The following is a 19,980-nucleotide window of genomic DNA, read 5'->3' as shown; positions in this document are numbered from 1 at the left end:
GACAATTTTCTAGAAAAACATAACCTTCCAAGACTGACCCAGGAAGAAACAGAAAATCTGAACAGACCAATTATCAGAAATGAAATTGAACTGGTAATCAAAAAACTTTCTAAGAAAAAATTCCTGGACCAGATGGCTTCACTGCTGAATTTTATCAAAGATTTAGTGAAGACCTAATACTCATCCTCCTTAAAGTTTTCCAAAAATTAGAAGAGGTGGAAATACTTCCAAACTCATTCTATGAGGCTAGCATCACTCTAATACCAAAACCAGGCAAAGACACCACAAAAAAAGAAAATTACAGACCAACATCTCTGATGAACATAGATGCAAACACTCAACAAAATAATAGCAAATCAAATTAAAAAATACATCAAAAAGATCATCTATCATGATCAAGTGGGATTTATTCTAGGAATACAAGGATGCACAATATTTGAAAATCCATCAACATCATATACAACATCAACCAAAAGAAGGACAAAAATCATGTAATCGTCTCAATAGATGCAGAAAAAGCATTTGACAAAATTCAACATCCATTCATGATAAAAACTTTCAACAAAATGGGTATAGAGGGCAAGTATCTCAATAAAATAAAGACTATGTGTGACAAACCCACAGCCAAAATCATACTTAACATCAAAAAGCTGAAAGTTTTTCCTCTAAAATTGGGAACAAGACTGGGATGCCCACTCTCACCACTTTATTCAACATAGTACTGGAGGTCCTAGCCATGGCAATCAGACAACACAAGGAAACAAAAGGCATCCAGATTGGTAAGGAAGAAGTTAAACTGTCACTATTTGCAGATGACATGATATTGTATATAAAAACCTTATAGAATCCATTCCAAAACTACTGGAATTTATAGCTGAATTCAGCAAATTTGCAGGATACAAAATTAATACACAGGTATCTGTTGCATTCCTATATACTGTTGATGAACTAACAGAAAGAGATTCAGGAAAATAACTCCAGGTACAGTTGCATCAAAAAGAATAAAATACCTATGAATAAACCTAACCAAGGAGGTGAAAGATCTATACCCTGAAATCTATAAAACATTCATGAGAGAAGTTAAAGAACACACCAATAAATGGAAGTACATTTCATGGATAGGAAGAATTAATATTGTCAAAATGGCCATCCTGCCTTCAGTAATCTACAGATTCAATGCAGTCCCTATCAAAATACCAAAGGCATTCTTCAACTAGAACAAATAGTTTTAAAATTCATATGGAACCATGAAAGACCCCAAATAGCCAAAGCAATTCTGAGAATGAAGAATAAAGCTGGGGGGATTACACTCCCTGAGTTCAAGCTCTACTACAGAGCCATAGTAATCAAGACAATTTGGTACTGTCACAAGAATAGACCCATAATTCAATGGAACAGACTAGATAGCCCAAATATAAACCCAAGTATATATGGTCAATGAATATATGATAAAGGAGCCATGGATATAGAATGGGAAAATGACAGCCTCTTCAACAACTGGTGTTGGCAAAACTGGACAGCTACATGCAAGAGAATTAAATTGGATTACTGCCTAACTCCATACACAAGATAAACTCAAAATGAATCAAATACCTGAATGTAAGTCATCAAGCTTTAAAACCCTTAGAAGAAAACATAGGCCAAAATCTCTTGAATATAAACATGAGCAACTTTTTCCTGAACACATCTCCTTAGGCAAGGGAAACAAAAGCAAAAATTAACAAATAGGACTACATCAAACTAAAAAGCTTCTGTGCAGCAAAGGACACCATCAGTAGAACAAAAAGGCATCCTAGAGTATGGAAGAATATATTTGTAATGACATATTCAATAAGGACTTAACATCCAAAATATATAAAGAACTCACAGATTTCAACACCCAAAAATCAAATAATCCAATTAAAAAATGGGCAGAAGATCTGAACAGATACTTCTCCAAAGAAGGAATTCAGATTCCAGTCGGCAAATGAAAAGATGTTTCATATTGCTAATCATCAGGGAAATGCAAATTAAAGCCACAATGAGATATCACCTCATACCAGTTAGGATGGCCAACACCCAAAAGACAAGGATCAACAAATGCTGGTGCAGATGTGGAGAAAGATGTGATCTACACTGTTCAACCATTGTGGAAAGCAATATGGAGGTTCCTCAGAAAACTAAAAATAGAAATACCATTTGACCCAATAATTCCACTCATAGGAATTTGCCCAAAGTAAACAATATCCCTGATTCAAAAAGACATATGCACCCCTATGTTTATTCCAGAACATTTACAATAGGCAAGATATGGAAGCACCTTAGTGTCTATCAGTAGATGAATGGATAAAGAAGAGGTGGTACATATACACAATGGAATATTATTTCAGTCATAACAGTAAAATGTATATTACGATCTGAAACAACATGGATAGAGCTAGAGGGTATTTTGCTCAGTGAAATAGGCCAGGCAGAGAAAGACAAGTACCAAATGATTTCACTTATTTGTGGAGTATAAGAACAAAACAGCAGCAGACTCACAGACTCCAAGAAGGACTAGCAGTTATCAAAGGGAAGGGGGGTGGGAGAGGGAGTGGAGAGGGTGGGAGAAGGGGATTAAAGGGCATTATGATCAGCAGACATAATGTAGGGGGGTCACAGGGAAGGCAGTATTGCACAGAGAAGACAAGTAGTGACCCTATAGCATCTTGTTCTGCTGATGGACAGAATTTGTAATGGGGTTGGTAATATGGGTGAATATTGAAGGCACAGGCACAGTGTTGCCTATGTGAAACCTTCCTAAGATTGTATATCAATGATACCTTAACTAAAAAAAAAAGACGCAGACTTATATGTTGATTACGTGTATTACTGTATTATATTTCCCAAGAATAATTTTAACATGTTTTTCTAGAAAATTACATGACTTTTTAATTGAGAAATAATAAAATAAAATCCATTCATATTAGTAGGTCTATCAGCAATTCATTCCTTTTTATTGTTGATTATTACAATTGCATGACTATAATAGTGTGAGTATACATTCTGCTCTTGATAGTTTGCTTATTTACATTATTATTATGAATATAAGATGCTACAGACATTTTTTATGTCTTTCTGTGCTCATGGGTTTTCATTTATTTTAAATGAATGCTCAGTAGTGTAATATTTATCTTTTTAAGAAAATCCCCAACAGTGCTACAAGGTGGTTGCTCATTTTCCACTTTATTCAGCACTATAAGCAATCCCCTGTGACTCCACATCTTTGCCAGAATTTATTTATGATCTATTTTAGTCATTCTAGGGATAGAGTATTATATCAATACTGTTTAATCTGTATTTTTTTCAAATACTAATGATGTCCTTTGCCTTTACACATTCATTTTGCCACATATATAAAAATGGTATATATACAAAAGAAATATGTATTTCATTCTTTTCTGAAGCATTCTTTCAAGTCCTTTGCTAATTTTAATTGCTTGTTTATATTTTACTGTTAATTTGTAAAAGTTCTTTCCATATTTTGTATATTAGTCAAGTGTCTGATATATGTTGTTCAAGTGATTTTCTTCCCCCTTAGTTTGTGGTTTTCCTATTGATTTTCTCTTTTTGATGAGAAGAAACGTTTATTCTTTATGAAATTGATATTATCTCTTTCTTCTAATACATTTTTCTCAGTGTAAGGCAAGAAGATACTCTATTCTTCTAGGAGCTTCATGTAGGTGGTGTTTATGCTTATGATCCCTCTTAAATTGAATTTTATGAGTTGATATAAAAGTGATATAAGGATGCTTAAATTTTTTTAACACGTATGTATCCACTTGTTACAGAATCATTTGTTGAAAAGACATTCCTTCCCTTTGAACTAACGTGGTTAACATTCCATTGTTCATAAATGCACAGATCCCTTTTTGGACTCTCTTTAGTTTCCTTAAATTTTTCATTCTTACACTAATATAGTTCATTGCAATCATACTCTAGTCTCCAAGTCAGATAATAAAAATCTGCAAGGTTGATTTTCTTTTTCAAGGTTCTTTTGGTTCTATGCCTGGCTCACTGTTATATATGTTTTAGAATCAGTATATTAATTTCTTCAAAAGGATAACCTTGAGAAGAATGGATATCATAACAATACTGAGTCTTTCAATGATCATGGTATGTATCTCAAATTATCTTATCTCTTCTTTAAATTCCCTCAGCAGTATTTTGTAGTTTTGATGAAATGTTTCTTGATATTATAATTTTTTAATTACATGTTTATTGATTTATTGTTAGGAATTCAACTTCTTTTTGTGTAATAACTTTGTGTCTTGCAACCTTGCTAATTTCATTTTTTTAGTTTGATATTTTAACTTATTCTTTCCACAGTTTTCTCATATGTATTAGTGTATGTTTTAAATAAGGAATTTTGGAGTTTTACTTCTCTTCAGTCTGTATTTTTAAGCTTAGCATTTATCATGCATAAAATGGAGAGAATTGATAAGCCTACCTTGTTTAAAAACTTTTTATAGGTTTAATATATGCTCATTATTATATTAAAAAGGCTCCCTTGTACTGCTGTTTTGTAGATATTTTTTCCAGTAGGGAATGTTATGTTGCATTTTTTTCAAATACTCATTCTCTGCAATTACTGATATAATCATATCATTTTCTTCTTTATTCTGTTAATATGGGGAATTACCATGATTGACTTTGATTTTTTTAGCAACCTGTAATTCCTAGTTAAGCACCACCTGAGTTGCTATGATGTATTCCCCTTTTTATACACTGCTAGGTGGAATTTGATTATGTTTTGTTAAGATATGCATGTTTAAGTTCAAAAGAAATATTATTCTATAGTTCTTTTATCTTTGGCTCTTAAATAGTTTAGCCTTTAATATCATGGATATGCATACATCATAAAATAAGTTAAGAAGTGCCCATCCTCTTGTATGTTCTGAAGGATTGATGTGATTCGGGCATTACAGTTTTCTGAAATATTTAATGGATTTCACCAATGAATCCATACGGGCCTGGCATTTAGTGTGTGTGTGTGTGTGTGTGTGTGTAGTAGGTAAGGATTTTTTTAAATGACTAATTCCATAATGTAATAGAGATAGGGGTATTTAAGCTTTTGCTTTTGTTTCTTTTACCATCAGTTTTAACAAGGCATTTTTTCAAGAAAATTTTCTATTGCATCTATTTTGTTCAAATATTAATGGCTCATATTATCCCATTACTGTTTTTTACTCTGATGTGTATTTTTTTTTAGTAGCATTAGTAATTTGTTTTCTCCATTTTTTCAAACTTTAGTCTTGCTGAAGTTTCACCAATGTCATTAATTATTTTAAAGAAGCATCTTTAGGCTTTGGGATTTTTCTCCATTGTTCACTTTATAGTTCAATGATTTCTATTTTTATTTTTCTTATTTGCTTTCCTCCAAATATTTTGGGTTTATTTTACTGCTAAGTTGGAAGCATAAATCACTGATTTTAGATAAAAATCACTTTTATTTTTTATAATATAAGCTGTTAATTTCCCTCAAAAAATATTCTAGCTGCATCTCACAGATTTTGGTAGGATGATGTTATCATTGAATTCATGATATTTTCTTATTTCCCTTGTGATTCTTTAATGTATATTTATAATTATTTGTTTAATTTCCTAATTTAAAAAATGTTTTGTATATATATTTTTATGATTTCTTATTTATATAGTACTCAAAGAATATGCTCTTTGATTTCAATACTTTGATATGTACTGAGACTAGGTTTATTACTCAATATATAATGTTCATTTACTTCAAAAAATGTGTATTCCTCAGCTGTTGGGTGGAGTGTTGTAAAAGTATTAATTAGGTCAAATCAATAGATAGTGTTCAAATCTTCATAGTTAATTTTTGTCTACTTGTCCTAAAAATTACTCACAGGTGTTGATTCTTCAATTATAATCATTGATTTGCCTTTCTCCCTTCAATTCTGTGTTCTTCATGCATTTAAAAATTCTGTTATTATGGACATACATATTAATGATAATTACTTTACCTGATTAATTGATTCTTTTATCCATATGAACTATTGTTCTGCTTTCCTAGTTTTTTTTGTCTATTTTCTGTTATTAAGTCTACAGTTATGGTAGCTTTTGTACCAATATTATCAATCTCTTTTGGTGGGGTTAGTTTACCCACATTGTTTGGTTTGTTATGATGAGAAAGATAGTCAAATGCAATTTTTTATATCCTAATGGAGGTGGAATTCAGCTTTTATTTTTACCATTCAACAATTTCTGTAATATACAATTTTCTTTAAGAGAATAAAATCAATGACTTACGCTTACCCTTCGTAAGAAAACTCAGCTCATTTATTCTAAAGTGCTCTCCATCTGTACAGAAGCTTAATCTATTATTTCATAAGGAAATTCCATTCTAAAGAAGAAATATTAATGTTTAAAAAATTATTTACTCTCTCAGCTCTATCATTTTACACCTGACTTATTTTTGGAAAAAAACAAACAAAAGCAGGAACACTCCCAGGTTTCTCTCCTGCTCTCCTGTGTGTCTGCTATCTGACCACTCATGTTGTTATATTAGGCACTGAAAATGAAACTGCAGATGAGAATGCTATACATGCGAGCATACACTTAAAGATGTTGTTTTTTAAGTTCCTAAAAACTGGTTTTGCTGATGGAAATTTCTTTGCTTCATTATCATACTTGAGTTTATCCAGTGCTTTTCCAGTTGCACCTTCTCCGTCTCAGAAAGTATGTGGAAACAGTGAACGAAACACACTAAGAGAGGATGCTCTCTACCAATATCACAGACTATGTCTTTTCTTCATGTCAAAATGAAATATCCACTGCAAGAAAATTAAGATAGTGTCAACGTTACCGTATGTTTGTTTTTCACAAATTATCAACAGAAAACTGGCTCCTGTTCTGTTGATAATTTGTCAGTGAATATTAATAGGTTTTGACACTAACAAAGTTTCCACTGGGTTTACTCTTCAAAATAGCTCAGGATTCCAAACTCATCAGTTAGCAGCTGCTGCCATCATCGAGTGCACGTTGCAGTTCTATTTTATCATGGAAGGGTTCATATTAAATAGAAATGAAAAAACCCAAACAGTGATTACTTCCTATTTCAAATTTATTTTAAATTTTAAAGAATATCAGTAAGACTAAATGCAGGTTGCTAATAACCTTAATAAAACAAACAAAACAAAACCCAAGTCTCAATTTTTTAAAATGAATCTTTATTTCTATTAATGTTCCATAAAAACACATTTTAAAAAGTTAAATAACTCAAGAAAAAATATGTAAACATACACAATACCTAGTTTCAATCTTCTTTGGGTCAATTGGTGATTTGTTATTCTTGTTTGGGTTCATTTATTTGTCTGGGAATCAAATAGTATTTGCTTATCTAGGTTGCCCACACGTGGGATGACGAGAGCAACCCAGTTAAATTTAACATGTCTGTAATATACCCCAACAGATAAGTCTGGCATATTCTCATAGTATGGACAGAAGTGTTAGAGAAGAAAAATCCAAACATGTAGGCACATTTCAAGCTTGCATCATGTCTGGTAACATCCCATTGGTCAAAACAAATTACATGACTAAGCCCAGAGTCAGGCAGTGGACAAATCAAAATGATAGGCAAAGGGCATGGATGTCGGGGGGGGGGGGGGGGGGAATTAAAATAGGGGTCAGTGATACAATCTACTATACCACCTACAGGCCTTATATTAATTTTTTTAACCTACTTTTACATGTCTCATATCTGTAGATAAATGTTGAATAATGCCACAATAGTTATAGTTAAGTCAAGATTACTTGGTTAAATAATATTGTTTCTGTATGTATTGGTATATCTGCACATTAATATAAAGACATGAGAAATTACTTGCATTAAGAGAAGATTTTACAGTTGAGAAAATGCATAAAATGTATTAGTTATGGAATAAAATTTTGTACATGCTGGGACAGTGGGTCAAAGTCCTGACTTCGGCCCCAGGAGCAGTTGTACAACAGCAGAAGCTGGGTTTGGTGACGGCAGGTCAAACCCATGCCTTAGAACTCCAGGGGTGGGCACCGAGCAGCAGCACAGCCCCCTGATGGCTGGGTAAAGATGAGGTTGCTTAGGCCCCACAAGGCAGCCACAGAACAGCAGCAGCACCTACCCAGTGATATCAGGGGATTTTGACATCTCCCAAATGTCAGTGTCAGAGGACATGATTGCAGCAGGAGCAGTGGGGTCCTGGGAAAGGCAGATCAAAGCCACAATTTGGGACTTGGGGGAAGGAGACAGTGCAGAAGCAGCTCTAATTTGACAGACAGTAAGGTGCTATGGTGTCCTGATCCTGGAGAGTGGGGCACAGCAGTGTCTGGGACCCCTGACATCAGGCCTCACTGCAGTGACAGCTGCTGTCCTGGGGAGGAGACACTGCAGGAGACGTCCCCCATAGCTCTGCCAGTTGGGTTCTGCTCTAATGAAGTCTCGGGAGGTCACCAGCAGCAAAGGCTGTTAATGTTCACGGCAGAAGGCCTGCTGGGTTTCTCCTGCTCTCCATTTTTCCGCGGAGTAAAATCCCTCTGAGGGCATCCCTCTCGGTGCTAAGCTACTCTGGACTAGGGCATGGGCTGCACAGGTCAAACACTTCCTCTGCTTTTCTGTCCAGCCATCCTCTGTTTTTTATCTCAGCAGGGTTTCTGCTGCTTCTTTGCTTCAGTGCAGAGCTTTCCCAGAGCTATTTTGTCAATTTGTAGTTGCTCGTTTATTGTTTCCCTTGTGAATAAAAAAGGAGACAAGTGTTGGGACCTCCCAACCCTCCGTCTTGCTGATGTCACCTTCAAACCCAAGATTAAACATGAGAGCCTTTGAGCTGGAATTGTGTTTCCTGAAGATAAAATTTTCTGCTCTCAGGTTTTATTGGGATGGGCTCTGTTCTCCACATGTATGAGCATATCACTATTCACTACCACTAGGCTATCCCAGGGTAAAATGGGCAAAGAACGGGGTCAATTTAAAAAGACCTGTGTTTGTATAATGATTATTTAGTGGGAATCTGTCCATGAAAATTCTCCCTCAGCACAAGAACTGAATTTTACCTACATGTGTATGGACAGCTCATTAATAAATGAGCACACCATGTCATTTATTAATTCCTTTATAAATCATTGTTGCAAGGAAGGAAGGAAAAGGAGTTATTAAGGTTCAGTGGAAAATACATGGATTTGAGAACAAGATAGTCCTGGGTTTGGAACCTTGCTAAATCATTTACATATTCTTGAGTCTAGGGAAACAACTTGTCTAAACTTTACTTACAATCTTTAAAATCTCAACAAAGCCATCAGAATTGTTGGAAGAATTAAATAATACAAATTGCATGTAGAATTCTTATTTCAATACGACATCCAAATGTGTCCAGGGAAATATAGGCATTCACTTCCCTAATTCTGAGAAGGATTTTATATTATGAAGAGCATAATGTTAGGTTGCAACTAAATGTGGAAACTGGGACTTTGTAAGCTGCCTTTCTGAACAGAGGTTGAGCTCTTGGCAATCACATTTGATCACCCCCCTTAGAGAGTAGGCTAGAAAACCACCATGAATTCTAGGAACCATTCAGGCCTTCTCACATTTGTCCTGCCTTCTGTAGCTTGCCCGTTTCAGCATTACCTCCTCTCTGAAAATTTGCAAGAATTTTTTCCCTCCTCCCACCCCATATCACAGCTTGATAAAATTAATTCCTGTGTGTTTAGCAGGATCTCATTTTTATATTTCTGTCAATGCATATTTTTAGCTATATTGTACTATAATTGTTTACCTACCTATTTAAATTTTATTGCTAGCACATGGCATAACACATAAGACATGTTAAGTACTCAAACATTTTTATTAAACAAAGTTTAATTTATGCAGATACTACAAGTGAAAAATATGACAATATTGACCCTAAAAATATAGAGTTCATAGTTGCACTGGATAAAGACACAAATAAGGAACTTCAAAATTATCTAAATTTACTCAATATAGAAACAAAAGCAACTGTGATCATAAAATAAGCACACAGAAAAGTTAGGGGGATTTTCTATCATTGATGATTTATGATCAAACATGTTTAATATGATTTTTTTTCCAGTTCCCATTGACTAGCATCAAGATAAATTAAATAAGAGATATGAAGTTGAGTTTAATCTTATTTGGTCTCTTGGATTTTCAAGAAACATATAGATTGAAAATGGAAAAAAATGTCACTTTGATATTTTATTATTAAAAAATTCAGTTAAATGTAGTGTTAAGTTTCCCTGTCTGCATATATTAATATTTCTTAGAATTATGGACATGATTTAATAAATATTTCTTTTCCCAATTGATCAAGTCCATAACCACTACTGCCTAGTATGGGTTGTTAGAAATGTCAGGAGAAGATCACTTAATTTAAGTTTGCGACTATCTGTGTGATTACTAGAAATAAATCAGCATTTCACTTATAAATACCTTCCCACGATATTTCCTCCCATTCCCTTATCTCAAATCAACTTGTATTAGAACAAACAGAAAACTTATACCAGGAATATGAATAGTTAGCACTCTATTTTAAGAACTTTAAAATCGGTTTTCCATAATATAGTGTTATAACCACTTTCACTTTCAAATCCCTTTTCAAACACAATTTTTTTTTTTTTAATTTACAAGACCATGTTAGGTAACTGTGCAACTGACTTAGAGAATAAATATCATCTGCATTAAAGATAATAGAAATGAATTCCAGGCATTGGAAATATATGCTTGAAGACCTCAGAATTGCCAAAAGGATATCTATGGCACAAGTTAATATTTTTTCATTCCATAGCTGTAACTCATTTAAGTACTTTTTTTTGTTATAAAATGGGTTTTTACTGTGCATTCATTCTATCTCATTACATGTAAAAAATATCCCACAGAAGTCTTTAAGAAAGTTGCTTTGTTTGGTTTAGTGTCAATTAGGTTTTTTTTTTTTTGAGATTAGTTTCTTTTCTAATTTATTCATTATAGACATTATTTATTTTCCTTAGAAAGTTTAGCCTCCGGGTTTCATGACAATGCTACTATATTATAGGATAAAAATAGAATTACAGTCTCCCTTTCCCCTCAACCCCTATAAATTCATTTCTAATGACTGAAGAGGATGCAGAGGCACTCAAAGATATATCAGAGTTTTGCAAAGTCCTTATTTTCAGCATGAAAAAAGAACTCTAAATTGGAACCCATTACTTATACTTCATTTATTTGCTGGTCTAGAAAAAAATGAATAATCTCATTATAGCTCAGCTTTGTCTTACACATACAGGAAATCTTTTATCATTATGATGTAGCAGTTATCTGGAGTAAAAAATGAAATTATTCTTTTAGCAGACTGTCTTCGTCTCTACTTATTAAGTTGTGTTAAAAGTACATTTCTTGCAGAAAATGCCAATGTCTGATTAGATTTTCAACACACTACATTGAACTGACTACATATTAAATTAACTGAATTTTCCTAGTTTTCTTTATTTCTCCTCTCATTTTTTTCTCTTTAACTTTAGAAAATACTAAGGATATGTGCCATTCTATTCATATTTTTGAAGGTCTGCCTCATTCTAGATCTATTAAACCAGAAACTAGACTCAGTGAACATAACCTCCTCATTACTATAATTTAAGAATTACATTTTTTTATTATGTACATTAAAATAGAATATTTTTTAAATGATGGTACACAGTAAGACAAATCATATGGAGAACAAAGACAGTAAAATAACCATCATTTTATTTTTATATAGACTGATGAAAAATTCAGTTTGTATAGCAAATTACAGATGGATTCTTTGAAAGGAATTAAATCTCCCTTTGAAATGAAATATATATTGGTTAAAAAGTATTGTGAAGAATTTCATAGTGCTAACTCTACATTTAGATACTTAGTGAAGAAGAAAGACACAAGGGGCAAACTAAATTCATCTAGCAGTTAATAGTAGTGATATATACTCATGTGGCAAAAAGCATGGTATCCCAATAGCTTCACTAACATAACTCCGAGTGCCTCATTAGATTTACTTGTCCAATGAGAAATATATTTAATTGATTAAAATTTATTACACTTGCAGTAGCTTTAGTCATCTTGCAATACATTTTGCAATAGAAGTAAATCAATGTACAATGGTGTAAATCATGGTACATGGTAGTTTTTAAAACTCAAATATCTATAAAAATCAAAACAAAAGCTGTGCTGTGTTGAAAGTAGTAGTAATTCAATACATATTGTACTTGCAAAAATCTCAAAGAGTCTTGTTTTTTCTTTGTTTGGTTTTAAGATTGCTATCTCTAATATTTATCCTGGAACATTTCAAACAGAATCAGAGGGAATAGCAATGTGACCATCATGGTCTATTTTCACTTTCATGCCACCCAAAGTTTTTCTCCTCACAAGTGAATTTAAAAACAAACCCCAGACATCATATCTAAAAGATAATACTGTAACATAATTATATAACCATCATCATACTCTATAAACTTAACTAATTCCTTAATATCACCTAAATTAAATCTGTGGTCTGTATATTTTAAGAATTTTCATGCAAATATGTTCTTTTAAAGGTACTTTGTTCTAATCAAGATCTAAATAAATATTTCAACTTGGTTGATATGATTTCTTAACATTTTTTCCAGCTGTTGTTTAAAATCACTTTATTGAAGTATAAGTATATATAAGATGCACATATTTAAATTGCACAGTTTTATGAGACTTGACATATATGTATAAACCCATAAAACCATCACCACAATCAGCATAATGAATATATACAGTTCTCATTAATCTATGAAGTTCCTTTTAATCGCTAACCATCCAGCTCTCCCCTCCTCTCACTGCTCTCAGGCCATGTACTTGTTGAAGGCACTGAGTTGCCCCCAGTAGAACACTTGTGAAGTCTTATCTCTAGGTTTTATCTTTTCATGTAGCCAGTATCTGATTTCTTTGCCTGGAGACTTCCTTTAAAGCTTTAGAAAGGAACTCTAATCCTGGAAGGAAAACTAGAATTAATGACTCTGAGATCAAATTATAACCAAGAAATGACGGCTGTTGGTGCAGAAACACCCCAGCTCCGTAGCCCCTTGGATAGAAGGCCTTTGATACTTTCTCTGATCAGCCTTTGGTTCCCCCTAGTGGTAGCAAGTTCATACTGCAAGGGCTTTATGGCTGGCTGTCCTTCCCTGCCCCACTTCACCACTCCCCATTTATGGTCTCTACTAAAATCTTTGTACAAGGATCAGATTCTTGGGAGTCCAACCTAAGGCATTTGATTTACACATTCTCTCACTTTCAGGGCTTGGTTGATTCCTAAATTCATTTAACATGTTATTCTAGCGTCCTTATATCCTTAAACTGGTAATGTTAGATGTTTAATAGAATGCTTTTCTAAATCTTTCCAGTGACTAAAGACATTTGGGGGAAATGGTTTTGTAAAACCTTCTCTATTCAACTTGCTTTTTCATCATTAACTTTACTCTTCACATATTTACATCTTGGATATGCTCTTCATTTAATGGGAAATATTATTCTTATTACTCTCTTACCCTTCACTATTTTTCAGTTTTCATTTACTCTTTTTCAATAATGCCCTTACTGAATTCAGATTGAGGACTTCATATAAGCCTCGGCAATCTTTTTTTAGGAATCATTAGCTATATTTTGTACTCATCTAACACTGAGCATGCTATTCATATGTTCATCTCAAAAGCCCTGTGTAATACGCTAGATAAATAATATTACAGGTGATAGTATTGAGGTTAAGAAAGTTAAGTAACTTGTATGATGCTATTTAAAACAGATGAAAATTAATCCTTGTGGGTCTTAATTTCCTGACAATACATTTTGCTCCCATTATAAACATCTCACACTTGGGTTAGATATATTTCTATTCAGGAAATCCCAGGTATAGAAACTGCTGCCTTCTACATTTAAGTGTGCACCTCTGTAATTGTCTGCTTGACTCTCTTCTCTCCACTGTCCATCCCCTGCCACTTCCAAAATTGGATTTTATTCATGCTATTTTCTTTCCATAATAATATCTTGTATATTAAGCATATTTAATTTAAAAAGCACGTTTAATTTCTTTCATTTAATGATATCACTATATCAGAGATAAATATGATTTTATATTTCTAATATTCTAATATTAACACTGCCTGAATTAAGCTTTCCTAAGTCATCTAATATAGAAGAATTAGTACCAGCTTTGGAAGTCAAAAGACCTCAGATTAAATGCTGATTAACTTGCTGATTAACTGTAGGACTTATATAAATAACCTAAGGTTCACATCTAATTTTCTTGGTTTTATTTTGTTTTAATCTGGAAAAAAATTAAATACTATAACATATAACCTCTAGCGTCTGGTTCCTAGATACCAAATTTCATACTCCCTAAGACATACACACCTCCTACACACACACACACACACACACACACACACACACACACACACACACACATTTTAACATCTCTGCAAACTAGATATACCTACAGCCAACGTCATTTGAAAACTTCTGTCAACCAGGGGACAGGTATGACATAAATTTTATTATGCAGTCACGAATAAATGCAGTTGAAATTACTAAAGACATAACTGAACAACTGAAACCCCTGAATGTCAAAAAGATTTAAGGTCAATATGAGGAAGAGACATTTTCTTCCATTTTCTAAAATTGTTTTGTTTATATTATAATTAACAATAAAAAAAAAACACAAAAAGCTATTAGTAGCTTGGGGAAAAAGATGGAGAAAAAAGTGGAACGTTATTTACAAACATACTGTCTTCCTACCATTCCTGTTGACTGAAGGAAAAAATACCCACAAAGATGACAAAGAATATCTTAATTGATTAGTTTCATTAAATTTTCCTTTGATTTATGCACAGAATTGACAGACTGATACATGTTTTATTATGTCTAAATGAGTTCTGTAAATATGTATAACATAAAAATCTATATGGTAAGAACACATTTATTTTGTGGTATTATTTACCATTTTTTTTTCTTAGTAGAAAATAAAATCATGCATTTTACAATCAGTGCCATCTTAAGAGTTCCTGAAATAAGGCAGTTAACATGTAGCACTCCCCTTTATTTTGTTGTACAGATAGAGTAATAAAGTAAAATATTAATGAATAAATTAAAATTATAACTTTTAAAAATTTCCTTATTACAAATTGATGTATTTTTTCTTAAACTATACATAAAATAATTCTCAAATATACTTGCTGTGTTAATTACAACAAAAACATTCTCATAAGTTCAAAATGAGAAACAATGCACAGAAAGTATATTTAGGATTGATTTCATTCACTAAGATTTAGTTCCTTATTTATTTTTTTTACTTTGAAATTGGTCCCTATATTTTTATTTCCTTGTTTAACAATGTCATAAAATGCTTATGATAATCCAATCTGCTTCTAATCACTTTACAAGTATCCACACTTTTAATACTAATAACAATACTGTTATCATTTCAATTTATAGAAGAGATAACTTGCACAGATAAATTAAGTGTGTTATCCAAGACTTGATGATTGACCAAAGTGGATTTTGTAAGGTTTATAAAGTGTACTATACACCAGTGGGATCTGAGAAGGAGAACTTTTATAGACTATCCTATAAACTGATCAGATTTGCTGCTAATTAATAAAGAAGTAAAAGAATCCTGCCCTGGTACCATCATTCTATTCTATTACCATGAAACTGACTTTTTTTTTTCCAGATTTCATGTATAAGTGATACCATACAGTATTCATCTTTGTCTTATTTCACTTAGTATGATGACCTCCAGTTTCATCCATGTAGTCACAAATGGCAATAGTTCCTATTTTTAATGGACAGTTAATAATCCATTGTGTGTGTGTGTGTGTGTGTGTGTGTGTGTGTGTATGTGTAGATGTACCAAAATTTCTTTATTCATTCATTTGTTGATGGACACTTAGGTTTTTCCATGTCTTAGCTATTGTGAATAATTCTGCAAAGAACATGGCAGAGCAGATATCTCTTAGGGATATTATTTCATTTCCTTCTGTTACATGTCCAGAGCAAAATTGCTGAATCACAGCATAGTTATATTTTTAATTTTTTGAGGAACTTCTGTACAGTTTTCCATAATGGCTGTAACAATTTACATTCCCAACAATAGTAGAGAAGGGTTCCTTTTCTCCACATCTTTGTCAACATTTTTATTGCATGTCTTTTTTTTTTATGGCAGCCATTCTAACAGATGAGATGGTATCTCATTGTGGTTTTGATGTGCATTTCCCTGATCACTAGTGATACTGAGCAACTTTTCAAGTACCTGTTGACCAATGTATGTCTTCTTTGGAAAAATGTCGACTTAGGTCATCTTTTTTTTGGTATCATTAATATACAATTACATGGAGAACATTATGTTTACTAGACTCCCCCCTTCACCAAGTCCCCCCCACAAACCCCATTACAGTCATTGCCCATCAGCATAGTAAGATGTTGTAGAATCACTACTTGTCTTCTCTGTGTTGCATAGCCCTCCCCATGCCCCCTACACATTATACATACTAATCGTAATGCCCCCTTTCTTTTTCCCCAGCCCTTATTCCTTCCTTCCCAGTCCCTTTCCCTTTGGTAACTGTTAGTCCATTCTTGGGTTCTGTGATTGTGCTGCTGTTTTGTTCCTTCAGTTTTTCTTTGTTCTTATACTCCACAGATGAGTGAAATCATTTGGTACTTGTCTTTCTCTGCCTGGCTTATTTCACTGAGCATAATACCCTCTAGCTCCATCCATGTTGTTGCAAATGGTAGGATTTGTTTTCTTCTTATGGCTGAATAATATTCCATTGTGTATATGTACCACATCTTCTTTATCTATTCATCTACTGATGGACACTTAGGTTGCTTCCATTTCTTGGCTATTGTAACTAGTGCTGCGATAAACATAGGGGTGCATCTGTCTTTTTCAAATTGGGCTGCTGCATTCTTAGGGTAAATTCCTAGAAGTGGAATTCCTGGGTCAAATGGTATTTCTATTTTGAGCTTTTTGAGGACCTCCATATTGCTTTCCACAATGGTTGAACTAGTTTACATTCCCACCAGCAATGTAGGAGGGCAGAGAAATTAAACTATAAACCAAATGGACATTAGCGATTAATTCATTTAACAAAATGCATTGGTTGCTTAATTATGTGCTAGGCAATCTTCTGGGTTCTAAAGACAAGTGAACAAAATAAGCTAGGACTCTAACCTTTTTACAGTTTAAAAGAAGAAAGACTAAAAATGAATAACTAAAAAAGATTATTTTAATTAGTAATAAATGAAGCTGGTGGCAGCCAGTAAATGATATCATTGTTCAGCAGAAAAGGAATAGTTAATGCTAATTTTTCTTCTTTCTTTAAGAAATAATACATGATATATGACTTAAGAACATAAAAGTTAAAATGACTGCATTTCATTCTGTAACTGAGACCTCATTAGATACATCAAAGTAATGCCTTCTTCCTTCAGCCACCTGGATGTGGTAGACATCTGAAAATTAGAGTAATATAAGGAATTTTCATTTCCATATGAATTCACTTACTTGAGTATTTGTTACATGTTATTTCAAAATGTCAACTAAATTTCTAATTAGCTTTATTATTAGTGCCTGACCTATATTTCAAAATAGTCCCAAAATATACATATCCTGAAAACTGATAATATTGGCAAATGATGTTAGTAACTAATGATGTTTGTCCTTAAACTTGGTTTGTGATTTGTCATAGAAACCACCTAATATCTTTTAACAGTGTATTTTTTTCAGCCATTTAGCCTTTTGTTCAAATGAAACCTTACCTGCATGCCCAGTATGTGAAACAGGAAACTTTACCTGCATGCTCAATATGTGAAACAGGGTGAACTGAAGCCAGCTTGTAAAGAACCCATTCTGCATGCCCTCTCTTTTCCCTTGTCCACCCAGCAATGACTCAAGCTGTTGTTTGTTTATTTTGGGGAAAGCTTTTGCAATTTTCCCCAAAGCTTTTTAATAGAACATCCCTTGTACTATGTAGTACATAGTTTAAAAATACTTTCTTAATGCAATGATATCCCTCAGATTGTGGATGCCTTTTTAGCCCTTTTTTTTCACAGAAATTATATATTTTTTATTTAAAAATGTTAAATTATTCATATAGCTTGTGGGTAGGGAGGAAAGTATTACTATTTTTGAGATGAAATTATTAGAAAATAATTTGGCTCTGTTTGCGCTTTAGTATTTACTCTTACCAGCATTGTATGAGTACTACCAATGTCCCATTCACTCTAGGAAGTTCAGTTCGTGCTCCTCAAATATACTGCTTCAGTTACTGGCTTTGGACATTGTTACACTGCTACTGGAGAATCCATGAATTCCTTTCATACTATGCTATAATCCATCACTTTTCTCTCTTACAGAAAAGGGAAGCTTAATATTGACATTTTTATTATTATGTTTATGTTTCTATTAATGAGGTAATATTACATATATAATATTAATTAAATTTTATGAAATATTCCTGAATTACTAATTTAAATGAATCATGGTGCTATTTTCAAAATGTAATTTAAGCTCACATTTTACTCATGATACTCATGATTGTATTTTGAAACATAGTATCTTCAGAGTATAGTAAAACTACTTTGTCATAGATGGATGGAAAGCTATATCCTTATCATTTTGTAAAGAATGACACAGCTCTGTTGTGAATTTTTTTTTTAAAGACTGATTATTGAAGCTTCTTGTAAGTACCTGTAAATGTACAGAACTGATGATTATTTTGAAATTACTCCAACTTTAGAGTAAACTGTATCCTACTAAGCATCTTTGAAAGTGAAACATTTTTCTAGACACGATCCATTGCTCTTTCATGTATTTTTTTTACAGCCATTTTAATGTTAATTGCTTCCTAGGGGTAGCATCATCCTCAGGAAGGAGTTGCTGGTAAGCATCATATGTGGAATAAGCATCCTCAACCAGCTCCACATGCTTTTGTGGTTCATTGGTTTTATCTGTTTTATACATCTATTGATTCTGATATTTAGACTGCATTAGTTCTATTAATAAATAATAGCATCATATATACATATATATATATATGATTCTTTCTTTGACCATTATTTTGAAGATCTATGACCAGAGATTCAATAGCTATTTTTAAAGTTGAGATAAGTGAAAAATTTCAATAAATATTATCTGCCATCTATATCCAAGAGATGCACAAATAGAAATTATTTTTTAAATCTAGTCTTTGTTGTAGGAAATGACCAATGATCCTTAGTGATGGGACGAAAGATGGTTCCAGTTCACTGCATTATTTGGTAAGTGTCTAAACCAAAACACGTTTCTCAATCTTCATGCTACATTTTCTATTGGAATAAAGTATGTTAGATGATATTTTTTCATTTTGTTGTCTTAATAAAGTAAAAAATTCTCAATAGCTGAATTAACTCCTTAGTTTATTAAATTATGCTTCACAAAAGGAAACCACAATAGCATTAATGCTTTTCACAGACAAGTAAACTTTGAGGCTTATGTCTGATCTTGCCAAGGAGACACATCAACCATCAAGCAATCCTCAATGAACTCCCAAGGTCCAAGAATTCCATTTTATCTAGATTCTTCCCACAATGTGTAATACTTCAATAAATAATTTGCTACCCAAAACAAAAACAAATGTCTGAAGTACACATTCAGATGTGTGGCACTTTTTTGACCCTTGTAAATTACTGTATTTCTTAAGTCTTAACAATTAGAAAAGGATCTATGATTAAAAAATGAGCCAATATTCAAATTTGTACAGTTCAGGTAGGGCCAGCACCTACAGATCCCAATCTATTTTCAGTTTTTCAGTAAATATTTGTCCAGTATCTAATTAAAATTGGACCTTTATTAGAAGATGCTGGAATCAACATCTCAAGAATTATCTATAACCAATTTCAGGGAGCAAGATGCTCTTTGCCAGATGTTTTAAGCATGA

This window comes from Manis javanica, chromosome 12, assembly GCF_040802235.1.
Source record: "Manis javanica isolate MJ-LG chromosome 12, MJ_LKY, whole genome shotgun sequence".
In the NCBI taxonomy this organism is placed as follows: domain Eukaryota; kingdom Metazoa; phylum Chordata; class Mammalia; order Pholidota; family Manidae; genus Manis; species Manis javanica.
Note: the sequence above shows the minus strand (reverse complement) of the source record.